The 18,507-nt window shown below is 39.0% G+C and overlaps 1 pseudogene; it reads left to right on the top strand.

Moving 5' to 3' along the window:
- Positions 1-281: 281 nt before the first annotated feature.
- LOC101647947 overlaps positions 282-18,507 on the top strand; it is a 69,412-nt pseudogene continuing 51,186 nt past the window's right edge.

The following is an 18,507-nucleotide window of genomic DNA, read 5'->3' as shown; positions in this document are numbered from 1 at the left end:
TATGGTTTATGCAGATCTCTGGTTTAACTTGAGAAGCCTCGTTATCATTTTATGACAGAGAATATCATCAATCCTTGAAAGAGGATCATTTCTTGAAGGGAACTAAATCAAGTTATCTCTATTATCATAATTCAGATCAAAGTGTAGCTCCTGGCAAATTAAAGAATTCCAGGTCTCAGAGTAAGTTTCATCTGGCTTTCTAAATCCATGAACTGGAATGGCCTTTCTGTGCGAATGAGAGCAAATGTAGGTCAACAACTTCCTGATGGCAGGGAGCAAAAATGGTCAACTTCCATGAATTCATCACCAAAGAGACCTCTTCAGTGGATATGATTGATATCGATGGACTTCTGATATCTTTCAACACTTGGGTCACTTCAGGTAGGACACCTGTAGCTCTTACAACGACTGAGCATGAGAGGGCCTGCATTACTGCAGTCTTTAGCTGCCCTGTAAGTTGCATACAATTAAAATAGATTTTTAAGAGTTATCATGCTCAGTTAAAACTGCCCACCATCACCATTATGCTTGTTAATTGTGATCAGAAGGGATGGATGGACTGTGATGTTATAAACATATGTGTAGATACATTTTATAGAACTGGCATGGAAGATTGTTTTAGAAGTTTTTATCAATTTTTTATGCCATGGCTGCTCACAAAGAAAAGAAAAGATAAAAATTATATGAATTCCCTGGTGCTCCTTATCACGGTAGCTTTACCTGCAAGCTTCAGCTACTAGATGTATTGGTCAACCACACATTAAAGATTCTTTTGAGAAGCTAGTGGGATGAAAGAATACAGTCTGGGATTCATGAGTTTACATCTGCATGAAATGAGGGAAATTTATAGACATTTGCAAGTGGGTGGCTTCTACTTGGGGAAAATAAACCCAGAAAACATGTGCAGTAGCTTCAGAGGGGAAGAATTAGATGCTGGCAGATGAAGATGCTGAGTGCAGTCATGACGACGACTTCAGTTCGGGAATCACAGAAGATCGGCTGCAGGCAGTCCTGACATAGTTCAGTGATGACAGTGGTGAGGGAGAGGAATTTGAAGGATTCCAGGAAAAGAATAATGATGCTGATGAAAATGAATGAGTAAACTAAAATAACCTATTTCAAGATGAGAACAATTTCTTCTGGTGACTTTTATTTGTTGATTTCAATGACATTAATCATCTAAAATGATATGTGTCTCATTATTATTTATAAAGCAATAAATATAAACAGCATCTTGTACTTGTAGTTTTAGGCCTAGGATAATTTCTCACTGAATGACATGTAACTATTCATGAGTTCATACTCCTTGGCTTCAATATAGATGTCCCATTGCCATTATGAGCCTGTTCGGTTCAGTACTGGTTGCATACCTTAAATGAAGTTTCCATGACATCATTTTTTTACTGGAAACCATTGGACAGAAAACAAAATCTAAGTCAGAAAATGTTATTAAAAAAGTAGTTTTCTGAAGATAAGGGTACTATAGTAAAGTGTGGCAAAGAAACTAGATGGTTCCTAGCTATCAGAAAGAATAGCATCTGGGGTCTTAAAGCTTGTATTCAAATAAGCAGCTATCTAAGTGAGATGTCAACTATGTCCTTGTAGAAGAAACACACCATGCCAAGATATGAATGCAACATACTAGCATGAAGCAGGGAACCAATAGAGAGGTCTGTGTGGCCGGCCCCAATCCCAACTACTTGGACAACCCCCTTCCTCCAGAATAATTCACTTCAGAACTGAACTTACAGCTCAGGGAGAGGGGCGGGTCTGATCGGAGCACACAGAGCAAACAAAGAGGGAAGGAGAGAGAGTGCAACACATCCTGGCCCACCAAACCCCAAGGACGATATTCTTGCTCATAGCAGCTAAAGCACAGAGCGGACCATAGGGCCGGTCCCACCAATACACACGAAGTCCCTCACTGACTCATAGCTCTATGAAGGATAACACTGGAGGCACAGTGTGGGAATTGTGCCCAATCTGACCCCATCGTACGGGGCAAAACACTAAGGGCATGCAACAGGGCAGCAATGGGAGCAAATCAATGAAATCCCTGGGGAATACCAAAAACAGACTTTGGGGTCAGGGCATGGCAACCCATCAGACTTGACGATAACACACTCATAAAGGTCAACAAACAGACCTTAAGCTATTTATAGGCTTTTCTTCTTTTTGTTGTTATTGTTTTATTTTCTTTTGTTGCTTTGTTTTTCTCTGCCTTGTTATGTGCTTATTATTGTTTCTGCATGTCTATCTAGATAAGACAGGTGGGATAAGCAATCTGAAAGAGAAAACAATGGGACTGATGGTTCTTGGGGGACATGGGAGAAGGGAAGGCAGGAGAAAGGAAGTGCATGTTAACAAACTCAGTGACAAGGGAATAAGTGATCTAAAATCAATGGTGAGGAAGATGTAGGAGGCCTGGTAGGGCTTGATCAAGGGCAATGTAACTGAGAGGAATTACTGAAACCCAAATGAAGGGCAAACATGAGAGTGGGACAAGAGGAAAGTAAAAGGAAATACAGGAAAGAACTAGGAGGCAAAGGACATTTATAGAGGTCTAAATACAGGCAGGTATATGTGTAAATATATTTATATATAATGATAAGGAAATATATCTTTGTACATATATTATATGTTAAGTATTAAGGCAGCAGACAGGCACTGGCCCTCTACTCAAATACTCCTTCAATGCAAAAACACTTTGTTGTAATAACCTAGCATATAATAACGCTCAGTTTCCTAACATGATCGCTGAAGACAAAATGGGTGCATATGTAAATGTGGTGAAGAAAGCTGATGGCACCCAGCTATCAAAAGATATAGCACCTGAGATCTTAAAGGCATGAAGATAAACAAGTAGCTATCTAGCTGAGAAGCAACAAAGTCCACATGGAAGAAGCACACCAGCTTTGTGATCATGAGGTGTTGACGGGATCAGGTATCAGACATCAAAGACCCAGAACAAAGAATCATATCAAAGTGAATGAGGGGGAGTGCAGAGTGAAGACTCAAAGCCCATCTGTAGATAATTGAACATCTCCTTACAGAAGGGTCACAAGGAAGAGACGAGCCAGTCAGGGTGCAGTATAGCACCGATGAAACATACAACTTTCCTCTAGTTCGTTAATGCTTCCCTCCTCCCACCCCCTCACCTCCCCACTATCATGATCCCAATTCTGCCTGACAAATCCGGCTAGACCAGAGCATGTACATGGGAACAGATAAGAGCTGGAAACACAGGGAATCCAGGACAGATAAGCCCCTCAGGACCAATAATGAGAGTAGTGGTAGCAGTGGTACCTGGTACCTCCTGGTACCAGGAGGGTAAGGGGAAGGTAGGGGTAGAAAGGGGGGACCAATCACAATGATCTACACATAACCGCCTCCCAGGGGGATGGAGAACAGAAAAGTGAGTGAAGGGAGACGTCAGTCAGTGTAAGACATGAACAAATAATAATAATATAAATTATCAAGGGTTCATGAGGGAGGAAGGGGACAAAAATGAGGAGCTGATACCAAGGGCTCAAGTAGAAAAAATATTTGGAGAATGATGATGGCAACAAGTATACAAATGTGCTTGACACAGTGGATGTATGTACGGATTGTGATAAAGCTGTACGAGCCCCCTATAAATGAATTTTAAAAAATCTAATATTCAGGTCATGAGAGTGGGGGTGGGGAGGAAAGGAAAAAAAGAGGAACTGATATCGAGGGTTCAATAGAAAGTAAATATCTAGAAAATAATAATGGCAACATATGTACAAATAATCTTGATACAATTGTTATATGGATTGTTATAAGAGCTGTAAGAGCCCCCAATAAAATGATCTTTAAATTAAAAAACATTTAAATAATTTTATTGGGGCCTGGTACAACTCTTATCACAATCCATACATGCATCCATTGTGTCAAGCACATTTGTACATCTATTGCCATCATCATTCTCCAAACATTTTCTTTCTGCTTGAGTCCTTGGTATCAGCTCCTCATTTCCCCCCACTTCCTCCCCCTGCCTCCCTCCCTAAGGAACCCTTGATAATTTATAAATTATTATTACTTTGTCATGTCTTACACTGTCCGATGTTTCCCTTCATCACCACATTTGCATATGCAGCCATTTTGTCTTCAGAGATCATGTTAGGAAACTGAGCATTATGATATGCTAGGTTATTAGAACAAAGTGTTCTTGCGTTGAGGGAGTACTTGAGTAGAGGGCCAGTGCCTGTCTGCTGCCTTAATACTTAACATATAAATATATGTACAAAGATATATTTCCTTATCATTATATATAAATATATTTACACATATACCTGCCTGTATTTAGACCTCTATAAATGTCCTTTGCCTCCTAGTTCTTTCCTGTATTTCCTTTTACTTTCCTCTTGTCCCATTCTCATGTTTGCCCTTCATTTGGGTTTCAGTAATTCTTCTTGGTTACATTGCCCTTGATCAAGCTCTACCAGGCCTCCTATACCCTCCTTGCTATCGACTTTGGATCACTTATTGTTCCCTTGTCCCTGGGTTTGTTAACACACACTTCCTTTTCCCTGTCTCCTCCTCTCCCATGTCCCCTTGAACCATCAATCTGGTTATTTTCTCCTTCAGATTGTTTATCCTATCTATCTTATCTAGGTAGACTTGCAGAGATAATAACATGCACAAAAAAAACAAGACAGAGCTAAACAAATCAGCAAAACAAAACAACAACAAAAGCCTGAAATAGCTTCAAGTCTGTTTGTTGACGTTTAGGGGTGTGTTCTGGTCAAGTCTGATGGGACACCATGCCCTGGCCCCAAAGTCTATTTTTGGTATTCCCTGGGGACTTTGTTGCTCTGCTCCCGTTGCTGCTCTGTTGCATGCCCTTAGTCCCTTAGTGTTTCACTTTAGGGTGGTAGGGTGAGATCAGGCGCAATTCCCACACTGCGTCTCCAGTGTTGGCCCCTGTAGCGCTGTGGTTCAGTGAGTGACATTGTGTATCATAGTGGGGCCGGCCATATGGTCCTCTCTGTGCATTGGCTGCTCTGAGCAGAGATGTCGTCCTCAAGGCTTGGTGGGCCAGGATGTGCTCCACACTCTCTTCCTCCCTCTTCATTTGCTCCCGTGAGCTCTGATGAGACATGTTCCTCTCCCTGAGCTGTAGCTTCAGTGCTGACCTCTGAAGTAAATTCTTCTGGGGGGGAGGGGGGCTGTCTACGTGGTTAGAATTGGGGCTGGCCCCTCAGACCTCTCTGTTCATTCCCTGCATCATGCTGGTATGTTGCATTCATGTCTTGGAGCAAAAAGAAATTTTTTTTTTAAAGAAAAAAAAAATAGAAGGAGAAGCACGCCAATCTGTGTTATTTAAGAACTATAAATAATAAAATCTAAATCCAAAGGAGGGAATAATATCAGAGCATAAATAGTGTACTGCTGGTTTACAAAAGTTATAGATGACAGTGGAACCTCAAAAGCCATTTGCAGTGTCCACAGAAGGATTTAACCTCTGGTGAATCCCCTCTGACCATAGTCTAGGGATATGGATGAGCCGTGTTATCAGATAGACAGAATTGTAAAGTTGATTATGTTAGATGTAGTTAGGTTAAAATGTAATCTCTTATCATTGGATCTCTCTTTTGATCCATTTAAAGGTGTTTTAAGTTAAAAAAAAAGTGAAGGGAAATTCACGTGGATTAAGCCTCCACTGAATCTCTTCTGACTGTGCACTAGAAATGTGAACAGCCTTGCTATCACGCAGAGTGCAATGGAAAGTGGATTATTGCAGATACAATTAAATTAAAATTTAACATCCAACCACTTAATCTCCCTTTTACCCATTTAAAATTTGTTCTATTTTTAAATATTTTCCTGCTTTTCGATTGAGGCCTTTCTTCATTATTGTGTTGTTGTTTTGGTATGTTTTTCTGTATATGAAATTCAGGACAGGTAAATCTATAGAAACAGTAATTGGTTTCTTGGCAATATGGCCGGGAGATTAGGCGGAAATTAAGAGGTAATAGCAATGAGTACAAGAAAGAAAATGTTCTAAGATTGATTGTGGTGATGATTGTACAACTCTTCTTGACTATTGAATTGTATCATACGTGAATTATATGGCAATAAAACTGTTGGAAAGTGATATAGTACACTTATGATAAGGTGCAAATGGTTGTATAGGTTATAAAAATGTATGATGTGTGCAGTAACTAAGTAAAAGTTTGGCCGCGCGCGTGCGCACACACACACACACACACACACACACAATGCCTAGATATATATGCCTCCACCTTCTTTTCTTCACCTAGAGGTTATGTCTATTGCTATTAATTCAGTGTGACCAAAGGAAGTGTCTCCTCGTCTTTGATGATTCTCAAACAAGTGCTATTTTTAAGGTTTTTAAGTATTGGATCAGGAAACTTGTTTAGAGTCTTTGGCGCATAGCATATTAATCATTTGACACCCTGTGAAGTTGATACCTGGATAGACTGGTATTTGAGCTGGGCTGGCTCCCTTTCATCAATGAATACTCCACAATCCGGTTTAGAAAGAACCAAAAAACAAACTAAAACCCACCCACTAGCGTTGAGTCGATTCTGCTATGATGCAGAATAGAACCGCTGCCTTGGGTTAGCTTGGCTTCGTTCTTCACAAAAGCAGTTTCCAGGCCTTTCAGAGTCTCTGGGTGGCCTCACACTGTGAGCCTTTAGGCTAGCAGCTAATCACAAACAATTTACAAAATTGCCGTGAGCTGAGATAAAAAATGAAAGTAAATTCATGCAGGGCTGTGGCTCTTAGCAAATAATTGACATTACCTACTGGCAAGACCAGGAGGCCTGGTGGCATTGTGGTTATGATTGAGCAAGGTCTGTGGTGTGAAACTGTCAACCACTCAGGGGGAGAAAGATGAGACTTTCTTCTCTATAAAGAGTTACCGTCTCCTAAACCCAAGAGGGGGCAGTTCTGCACTGCTATAGGGTCACTATGATTCGGAATCAGCTGGAGGACCATGAGGAAGAGGGTCAAGATCACAGACTTATTACTTACGCAGTCATTAGGATGGAGGGGGGAGGGTTAGAATCGATCCTGACCAGTTCCCTCTCCCCACTCTCTCTGCAAGACAGGGTCCTCATTCCAGGACGAGTTGACAAAGAGACCTCCTCTACAGAGGCCCTTGATGAGTAGCGGCCAGGAACAAAAGGACAAAGGGTCCCAAGGCTTACATCGACCTTAGCTGTAAGGGATTTATGTGCTAGGGAGCATAGGAAAAGAGGAACAGAAGGCGATTGTGGTGTCTCTTGGCTTAAGGTGCGTGATGGTGCTGTGGTCATTGTCCTCTGCTTTGATGGAGTTAAAGGAAGAACAATCCCTTCCCTTCAGGAATCTAAGATTAGAATTTGCCAGCATGTAATTATATAGTTAATCGTACAGTTTACCACTAAGGCACTAGGGAGCCTTACAACGAAGGCACTAGGGAGGAGTGTCTACATTCTTTCAGTCTAGTTTCAGGGTAAAGGTCAATGAGCAAGCTTGGGAGGGGCAGGGGAAGCAAAACTGCTTCCTGCTGCCTCTGCACTTTAAGGACCTTTCAAGAACCATTGTCTAGTTGATGGATTAAACGGTCAGGAAGTAAACCTTTTCTTTTTTTTCTCTCTCTTTCTCCTTTTGACTTCTGGTTTTTGTGAAGTTAAGGTCGCTGTGCTTGGCTGATATTTTACAGACTTACTGTAATTGTTATAAACCTACAACCCTACAGTTGCCATTAAACTGACTTTGGCTTAATGGTGACCCCATGTGCTGCAGAGGAGACCTGTGTTCGCTCGGGGGTGTTTATGGCTGGGGGATTTTCAACGCTGATGGTCAGGCTTCTTCTTCTTCTTCTTTTCCTTCCAAGGCACCTCTTAGTGGTTTGCACCACCAACCTTTTGGTTAGCAGTTAAAAGTGTTAAAACTATTGAGTGCTTACCCATCTATCTGTACCACCATCATTATTTAGGTTAATCAATGGAAATTTCAGAAAATATAAGTGAATCAAGTGTGTGGACATCCACGTCGCTCCATTCTCCTCTCTGACTGCAACCCCAGCCTGAGCTGGTGGGTAGTGTAGCTTATTTGTTGACCTTTGCAAATGAGTCAACTATCTATTTTGAGGAGGCTCTAACACATCTTTACGTTTTACCGTGGCTTTTTACCAAAAATCCAATTGATGGCGAGTCAATTTCAGTTGATATCAAACCTGTGTCTGGTAGATCAGTCTATTCAATGGTTGATTTATTTTGGAAGCTGATCACCAGAATTTTCTCTAGAGGTGCCTCAGAATGTATTTGAGTCTTTTTTACTATTGAGGGATCATCCCTTCCCCAGCTCCGCCCCCAGCCCTTAAGCATTGTTGTTAGGTGCAGTGTGGACAACAGAATGGCATTCTGCTCGGTCCTGCACCATCCTCAAAATTGTTATTAACTCCGAGACCATCGTTGCAACCACTGCGTCACTCTATCTTGTCCAGGATCTTCCAGGTTTCTACTATCTTTCTGCTTTACCAAGCAGGCTGTTTTTTGTCAGGGACTGGACTCTCCTAATAGTATGTCCAAAATAAAAATCTTACCATCCTTGTTTCTTAAAAAAAAAAAAAAGTTTTAATGACATATCATTCATATATCTAATCATATTAAAAGAATTGTACAATGACCACAATCAATTTGAGAATATTTTCTTCTCTCTTGTATTACTATCTAGTTTCCCACCTTCTCCCACCCTCCCCTGACATAACCTGAAGAAAGCGCTCAATCCACTCACTGTCTCTAAATAGCTACCTAACCTGGACTTTATACACAGAAAAACTAAACAAACAAAACAAAAACCGCCAATAAAACCAAAACCAAAACCCACCAAACAAAACAGAGAAAAACCTCAATGGAAAAGAGAGCAGAAAATATTAAAAACTAGTCTACATTTAAAATGGGTCAACAGTGAGAACAAATGATAAGGTGTAAAATGTTAATCTGCATTAATCCACTTTCCCATGTACAGTCTTTGTTATGAATGTTTCCAAGGAGCTCTTTGGCTGTAATTCTTCAGAATCATCTTGTATGTTGTTGTACTTGGTACTTCCAATATTCTCCAGCATGATAATTTAAATGTATTGATTTTTCTTTGCTTTTCCTTTTTCAATGTTGAATTTTAACATGCATATGAGGCAATTGAAAATAACATGGCTTGGGTCAGACTTAGTCCCCCCCCCTCTTTATTTATTTATTATTACCATCCTTGCTTCTTCTTTTTTCTTTTTAAAATCATTTTTTGGGGGGCTCATACAATTGTTATCACAATCCGTACATACATCCATTGTGTCAAGCACATTTGTACATTTGTTGCCATCATTATTCTCCAAATTTTCTTTCTACTTGAGCCCTTGGTATCAGCTCCTCATTTTTTCCCCTCTCTCCCCGCCTCCCCTCTTTCTCGAACCCTTGATAATTTATAAATTATTATTATTTTGTCGTCTTACACTGCCCAATGTCTCCCTACACCCGCTTTTCTGTTTTCTGTCCCCCAGGGAGGGGGTTATATGTTGGTCCTTGTGATAGGTTCCCCCTTCTTCCCAACCTTCCCCTTCCCCTCCAGGTATTGCTACTCTCATTGTTGGTCCTGAGCGGTTTGCCTGTCCTGGATTGCCTATGTTTCCAGTTCTTATCTGTACCAGTGTACATCTTCTGGTCTAGCTGGATTTGTAAGGCTGAATTGGGATAATGATAGTTGGGGGAGTAAGCATTAAAGAATTAGATGAAAGTTGTATGTACCCTGACTGGCTCATCTCCTCCCCACAGAACTTCTGTAAGGGGATGCCCAGTTGCCTACAGATGGGCTTTGAGTCTCCACTCTGCACTCCCCCTCATTCACAATGATATGATTTTTTGTTCTTTGATGCCTGATATCTGATCCCATCTACACCTCGTGATCACACAGGCTGTACACCTTTGTCCTTAAAGTAACATCTTTACTTTTGAAAACTTTAGAGTCCCTGTGTGGTAGAATACCCATTACATTGTTTCCTTTGATCTTTTGATTGCTGCTTCCATAAGCATTGATTGTGGATCCCAGCAAGATGAATCCTTGAAATCTTCAATATTTTCTCCTGTTATCATGATGTTACCTACTGGTCAAATTATGAGGATGTTGATTTTCTTTACATTGAGTTGAAATCCAGTACTGAAGGCTGAAATCCTTGGTCTTCATCAGCACGTGCACCAAGTCCTCTTCACTTTCAGCAAGCAAGATTGTGTTACCTACATATTTCAGGTTACTAATAAGCCTTCCTCCAATCCTGATACCGAGGACTTCTTCATAGAGTTCACCTTCTCTGATTATTTGTTCAGCATACATATTTAATAAGTATGGCAAAATGATACAATGCTAGCACACACCTTTCCTGATTTTAAACCATGTAGTATATTCCCTTGTTTACAAAACTGCCTCTCAGTCCATGTTCAGGTTCAGTGCGATAAAGTGTTCTGGGATCCTCATTCTTCTCAAAGCTACCCATTTATTATGATACGAACAGTTGAATGCCTTTGCAAAGTCAATTAAACACAAATAAATATCTTTCTGATATTCTTTGCTTTCAGTCAAGATTCAGTCGATATCAGCAATGATATCCCTTGCTTCATGTCCTCTTCTGAATCAGGCTTAAATTTCTGGCAGCTCTCTATCAATATACTTTGTCTTCTCAAGCTGCACTTTGAAAAGTTCTGTTCTGCTCTTTGATTTCATCATCTCTCCTGTTTGCTTTAGTTATTCTATGATTAAGAGCAAGTTTTAAACATCTACTTTGGCCTTGTCTTTCCTTCCTGTATTTTTAAAGACCTTTTGCTTTCTTCAGGTCTGATGTTCTTGATGTCCTCCCATCGCTCATCAAGTCTCCTGTCATTGGTGATCAACGTGTCAAATTTGTCCTTGAGATGTTCTCAAAATCCAGACATGATATACTCAAGGTTGTATTTTATAGCTAATTAATCTTATTAAAATTTTTCTTCCCCTTTAACCTAAACTTAAATATGAGTAATTGATGATCTAGTCCACATTCAGCTCATGGCCTGTGTTTTTCTCCTGATATTGTCTCTTCCCATCGATGTAGTCAATTTTATTTCTTTACAACTGGAGACGTCCATATTTATAGTTGCCTTTTGTGTTGTTGAAGAAAGGTATTTGCTATGAACAAGTTTTTGGTTTTGTACAATTCTACCACGTGATCTCCAAGTTCATTTCCATCACCAAGTTCCTATTTACCAACTGCTCTCCCTTCCCCTTTGCTTCCAACATTCGCCTTCCAGCCAGCAGTAACTATCAATGCATCCCGATTGAATGCTTAATTAATTTCAGACTAGAGAATTGGTAAAATTCTTCCATTTCCTCATCCATAGAGTTAGTAGTGAGTGCATAAATCAGAACAATAGCTGTAATGACTGGATTTCCTGCCCTCATATACATTATGAAAGCTGCAGTAAACTTATGCATTTAAATTACACTAAGTCACATTTTCTTTGTAACTAGGATCCTGTGGTCCCACAAGATTCATAAACAGGGATTAAAAGCTTTCATAAACAACATGAATATTTATGCAAAACGGTGTGTACTGCTATGTCCTCACCTGTGCTTACAAATTGTTTACAGTACAGTTTTTATGCTCTTTTGAGAAAAATTTCAGATGAGTCTGGAGCGAGAAAGTGATTCAAAGCCTCAGATTACATATTCTACAAGGCCCTCCCTAGTCCTTAGAGGTATAAGCAATCAAATTCTGGTAGAACTGGTCTGCTGGAAGTTATTGACTATTTCAAAGTCAGATAGAGCATATGTAAAATGATGAAGTGGGCTTTTTTGGGGTGAATTATTGAACTTATTAGGCACTTTCATAAGAAGAACATATGTAAGTGATAGATCCTTACTGCAAAGATTTAAACATTGACTGAAATCTTAGAGAAACAACTCATTTGATTCAAGCCTCAGTTTCCAGTTACTGGTCGAACTACAGTTTCTACAGTATTGCTTCCAAAGAATCACTGTGATATTTACAAGACAGGGGCGTTGGTGGCATAGTGGTTACTTATTGGGCTGCTAACGACAAAGTCAGCAATTCAAAACTGCCAGCCAGTTCAGTGCGAGGAAGATGGGGACTTCTCCCCAAGACAGTTACAGTCTTGGAAACTCACAGAGGCAGTTCTACCTTGTCCTATAGGATCTCTATGAGTCTCCACCAAGTCTACCACAGTGAGTATAGTGTTTGCCAAAGCAGTGGACTGTGCTTACCTGGAGCATATGCAGCTCTAACTCATGTATCACAATTATTATCATTCGGGGTCCTGGCCACAGGGCCCCCAAGCCCTCCTCTTAACTCGAACATTTGAAAGAAGGATTAGGCTTTCTTGTATCATGGTAGCACTAGGTTATTTGGCCCAGGGCTTAAACTCTGCTGTCCTTTTCTTTCTCTGGCTTCAGAAGAAACGTCCCCAACCCTAGAAGGTGGGATGTTTTTGGCAGTTATTGGCTCATCTCATTTTGACTTGGCAAGAAAAGGAAGAAGCTATCTTTCACCTCTGTTGGTCTTAGATTTTTTACCTGCGTAAAAAATCCTAAACATGATGTGTTAGGCTGGGTGGCCTAGAGAAACAAATCCAGTGACAGTATAAGAAAGGGCTTTATTTCAAGAAGAAATTATATATCAAGAGCACATCCTAGCCCAGTCTAACCCATGTCATAAGTCTGATACTACTCCATAACTCCTTCTTCGGACTCACACAGTCACAAGCAATGATGGAGAAGGAAGGAAGATTACAGGTTGATGGGAGCAGCCATGCGGCTCCAATGGCGGTGGATGCATCACAGGACTTCGGCAGCAATCAGGGCCAGCCAGCAGGAAGGTGGAGGCAGAGAGAGAAGGGGAGATTCCCAGGGACCTCCTTATGAGAAGGCCATTATGAGGAGGCACCATTAGGCTGTGACCAGACTGACAGGTTGAATACAATCCCTACATTTTTATATATCTTCAAGTTGACATGAAATTATGTACTACACATGATTTCATAATACTGAAGTTCTTTGAGGCTGTATGATAATAGTATTATAGATATAAATTAATCTTGAATGTCCACCTGATTATATGACATCTAAAATCCCCTTTGCCATACTGGTTTATGAATAGCAGACAGAATGCAGAATAAAGTGACATTACTAATGAAATGAGTGCAGGAAAAGTAGTACGATTGCATTTTCCAGCATTAAAAAATTGCTCTGGATACTTAGTTAAAATTTGACTTCTTAAAAAAATTGACTTCTAATGTTACATATATATTACATATGTAATAACTCCAAATGCTAAAAATAGAAGACCTTTTTTTGTGATTATATTATTAAACTTTTATTTGTTTTTAAACCAGACTTCGCATCCCATGAGATATGTCCATCCCTTTTCTTGCTACACCTGCTCCTGTATGTCCGTCTTTAGCTAGATGTGGAAAGATCCCGGGCAGGGCAGTGGGATAGATGTGAGCTGTCAACCACCAGGCCAAACCCATGGGATGAGGCGTGTGCTCCTGCAAAGAGTCACATAGTCGGAAACCCTGTAGATGGGCACTAGGTGTGGGAATCAACCTGATGGCAGGGCTTAGCGAGTCTATATATTAAACTAAAAATGTAGGCATTATTCACCAAAATTTGTTATTTGGTTTAGAATGTTTTCATCCAATAGTCTTAGCTTCCTTGTATACTTTTTAAAAGTTACATATGTGTTAGGGAAGGTAAAGATTCAAATTACTCAAAATGTGGAGCGACCGCATTTTAACTTTTAATAAAGTAGTTTAACGATTTTTAATAAAGACTAACACAATATAACCTCACATTCTCATCAGAAATTTCAGGGTAAAAAAATTCTACAAATCGTCAGCAGAGGTCCTCAGTTCCACAGTTTATCAATTCTTATTTAAAAAAAAAAAAAGTATCCCTGAATATGTAGCAAATTGGTTCCTAGAGCTCATTTACTGATTTCAGATAACTAATTGCAGTTAAATGGCCCACAGGTTTAAACTATTAATGGAAAATAATATATTTAAATTAAAATATAATTAACGTGTTCAATAGCCTATATTTTGGGAAAACATACTGATTACAAAGAGAGCCTAGAAGGAAGTCTGCTCTGTGATTTTCAGAAAGATGCAGCAGAGAAAGAGGAAGACTATGGAAAAGTCTGTGGAAGACTATGAGGAAAAGACAGAGCCATTATGCGTTGATTTCACTCAGGAGCCTTTTAAGTGTCTATTTTTTTTGGTCTTCCCTTTAAGCTAGTCTACTTTCGGGAGAAAAAAGAAAACAAGGATTTATATAGGAGTCTCCTCAAGGTTAAAATGATTACTGTTCCATGTGTTTTTTCATTGAAAATGAAATTTAAGGAGGAAGGAATGATAAGAAGTAGAAAAACCTCGTAGAAGATTTTTGCTGTCTGACATAATTAGGTTTCACTTTTGAGCTGACAACTTTCTTCATCTCTCTCTTTGTCCTTACATGGGGACAGCTTTATAAATTTTGTTTAAGAAAATTGGGGAAATCGGCCATCTCCTTTTCCTTTGAATTTTATTTATTTCATTTTTTGTTGTTGAAAATACTTATAGCAAAACATATACTCAAGAATTTTTACATGGACAGCTTAGTGACATTGTGTACATTTTTCAAGTTGTGCAACCATTTTTGCTTGTTTTCCTCCCATTAACATCAGCTTACTGTTTGCCATTTCTCTTGACAGAGCTTACTAGTTTTCAGGTGCTAGGGTTAGTTGAAAATACTCAAATGTGCAATATAGTCCAAACCTACTTTGGCAAAACAAAAGAAAATCAAATTTCATGATAACGGCCAAAGGTCAGTGCTTCTGAGCACCAGTCTGCTATTCTGTCCAATACCTTAAGGGTTTGGTTGTGTTTGTAGAGGTTGTGTTTCAGGTAATGCAGACAAGGGGTGTTACTCAATGTCCTGACCTAGATTTATATGCTAGAGAGATTGAGTAGATACAGTAGTAAGGCCAAGAAGTATACAATGGAGGTGAAACGTGAGGAAAGTCATAAGGAGCGAAATGATAATCAGTGATCTCAAAGTAAAAGAAGAGAGAAAGACATTTCTAGGCAATAGTCTGATATTTTGCAATTATCTTTGAGGTTGTTTTCTACTATTTGATTTTCTGCTCCTCATTTTTTCTTTTGTGGCCTGAGCTTCTCTTGGTGGTGTTGTGGGCTATGCAGTGGTTGTTAACTGCTAAACTGACAATTCAAGCCCACCAGGTACTCCACAGGAGCAAAATAAGGCTGTCTGTTCCCATAGCGATGTACACTGTTATAGGGTTGGTAAGAGTCAAAACTGACTCACTGGTAATAGGTTTGGTTGCTTTGGAAATTAACATTTGAAGAGACAAGCAGTGACAAGCCAATAATGAGGACCTGGGTGGTGGAAAAGATTCTCAGCCTTTGTCAAGTGCTGAACTGGGGGCCCTAGCCAGTTGCCATTCCGTGGATTTTGATTCCTGGTGACCGAGTGTATGTCAAAGTAGAACTCTCTTCATGGTATTCTCTTTTGTTTCTCTCATAATGCTTTCTTTGCCTTTTTTCCGAAGTCGATCACAGACCATTCTTCTAAACTGCCTCTGAGTGAACTCAAATTCCCAGGCTTTCAGTCCTCAGCAGAGCATTTTAAGCATTTGCAGCAGCCACGAGCCCCATGGGTCAGGTCACATTGAGGGCAGCTGTTTATAGGGATCTAGGAGAAGTACACAGCATTTTAAGATTAAAAACAAACAAACAAACTTTCGGGGAGGAAATTACTGGTGCTTAATTACGTTTATGTAGCTTTTATAATAAAGCTTCTGTCCTCATCCTTACCCACCAGAAGACTGACTTGTAATAGTGGAGATAATGAACAGGGGAAAAAACCCAACAACCCCAAATCCTAGTGTCACTTATATTCTCTTTGTTTCAGGGTAACAGTCCATTTTCTTTTTAAAAGTCTGATTTTTAGATAGCCTCAGTGCTACAAGGAATGATTTGAATACCTAATTTTCACCTATGCCATGATAAATAAATATGTAGAGAGGTTTTTAGAACTAGTTCCCACAGGCTATGTTTTTTGTAAGATGTTTGGGATATGTATAACATGTCATTAATTCCCATGTTGCATATACATAGCACAGCACCTTTCCCAGGCATTAGGCATGCTTTCCACAGATGTATATTTTTATTAATCTTTGCATTTCTTCCACTCTTTATAAAATTCTTTATGTGTCTTTATTTGTTTAGGAACTTTATTACAATCAAAAATTTAAATGAGAAACATTTAAATCTTTGAATAGTAATAATTATCTCTAAAATATTTTTTGACCAAGTGAAAGATTTAATAAAGTAAAATTATTATATACTGTATTGCAAAGAGTTAGAGGAAATCATAAACACTTTAGTTTTATATACAAATTAGATGATATGGAATATCTATTAATTATAAAGCACTGAAAAGTCTATTTAATTTGGAAAGTCTAATGTATTATTATGCAAATATATTCATTACAATTCTTACATCCTTTCTCAACAGGAAGTGAATCTATACATTTCATGATTCATATTGGGGAAATAACCTGCAATTATTTGACTGCTGTTCTAATTTGATTTGGTATTTTTGTGTGAGTGGGTGACATTGAAAGTGTTGGATTTTATTGTTCTAATTTTTCTCTCTAAGCTACAATAGATATCTTGCTGTATTTAAAAAATTCAGATTTTGCTTACTAATGTAAATTCATTTAATATTAATTATAATATCCAGTAATAGTTCAAATTTGAGGATTTTCCTGTTGAAATTATGCCTGAGCTCACTGATTCAATTTTGCTTCTCTTCCATTCTATTTTTCATGTTGCCTAATTCTGTTATGTCATTGATAATCTCAGATTTCTATTGGTTAAAAGTTTTAATTTTTTCAGTTTCTTCCATTGTTCTCATGAGTATTCCTCACATCTCTTGAAAAGATCTGCGCATCATTCTTTAGAATTTTGTTTCGGGTACTTCCAGGGCCTCTTTCAGAACACTCCAGTGGGGCTTGAGTGGTTTTGATTGGTTGTGCTTGTTCTTGCTCTTCCTGGTTTACTGTGGTTGATTTCCATTTCCTCAGCAGCGTGGTGCAGCACTTAGTGGAGCATACGCTTCTGGGTTGTGGAGGGCTTTTGTGCTCTGTCTGAATGATGTGGGAGACATCTAATAGGAGCCAGAAAGCATACCTTGGTGAAATGGAGAAAAAGGGAGAGAGAAGAGTAGTGGGGATCGTGGGAGGTAAGAAAGAGGGAATAAAATAAAAGTAATTATCAGTGGTCATCTGGATAGGCCAACAGATTTGTAAAAGTAGTGGGAAAGTGAAGTTTAAGAAGGGTAAGAAGAATTAACAGGTTTCATGGAAATATATTTTATGATGAAAGACAGAGTAGAAAGAGATAATGGGTGGGCTAGGAGAAAAGTAAAAGCAAATATTCAGACCAGAAGTAGAGGATTTATGTACATGTATGTTTCTAAGAAATATAAATAACAAAGAAAAGATAAAAAGGGAGAAAAGAGAGAAGAGGATAAAGAAAGGAAAAGACAAGGAGAAAAATAAGGGCATCATTTTGGTCTATTTATTAAAGCACTACTTTAAGGTGGGGCTTACACCTGTGTTTCCTGGTTCAGTCATGGTTGATAAAATAAAGCAAGAATAGACTTGAAGTTATAAAAAAGGAGTATACTGGAAAAATATTTGTATTGGAAATCTGTGAAGTTAATGCCATGTTAGAAAGTTAATCTCCCTTCTAGAAAACAAGGGCAAACCATGTTTGTTGCATAGCAACCAAATCTGACAGATCAAAAACAGTGGTCCCCAGCTGAAAGATGAAGCTTGATTGTGTCACTGTGAATGTAGTTGCTTTTCAGAGTCTTGGCAATAACTCAATTGCTTGCATTAAACTCCTAAAAGGTCTCTTTGCAGTCTTCTTTCCAGGACTTCCTCCCATAATTTTTCCTGTTTGGCTATGGTCCTAGTACATCCACATTTTAGGAATTCGATCTATTCTGATTTTGTTTGTTGACCATGAACCAGTTTGAACTGGTTAAAGCTCTGCTTTAATGTTGGGTGACTCAGTTGATATATATAATTCTATTAATAAATTAATATATTGTATTAAAATGATGTTGTACTCTCAATTATATGTATATTTTGGATACTTTATTAAATAATATTGTTTTATAATAAGTAAAAATTTGATGAAGATTTTAAGTATCACTTTTTAAGAAGACTGTATAAGAGGAGGGAGGAGCCTTGTGTGACAGAGGTTAAGCACTAGGGTGCAATCTACAAGTTCAGCAGTTTGAAATCACCAGGTCTGCAGGACAATGATGGGGCTTTCTACTCCTGTTAGCAGTTAAAATCTCAGAAACTCACGGGGCAGAGCTAGCCTATTTTACAGGGTTGCACTAACTCGCCATGGA

Source organism: Echinops telfairi, unplaced genomic scaffold (genome assembly GCF_000313985.2).
Source record: "Echinops telfairi isolate 266 unplaced genomic scaffold, ASM31398v2 ScPeMD7_7469;HRSCAF=8507_1, whole genome shotgun sequence".
In the NCBI taxonomy this organism is placed as follows: Eukaryota; Metazoa; Chordata; class Mammalia; order Afrosoricida; family Tenrecidae; genus Echinops; species Echinops telfairi.
The sequence above is the reverse complement of the archived record's forward strand: the minus strand, read 5'-3'. Positions and strand labels throughout refer to the sequence as shown.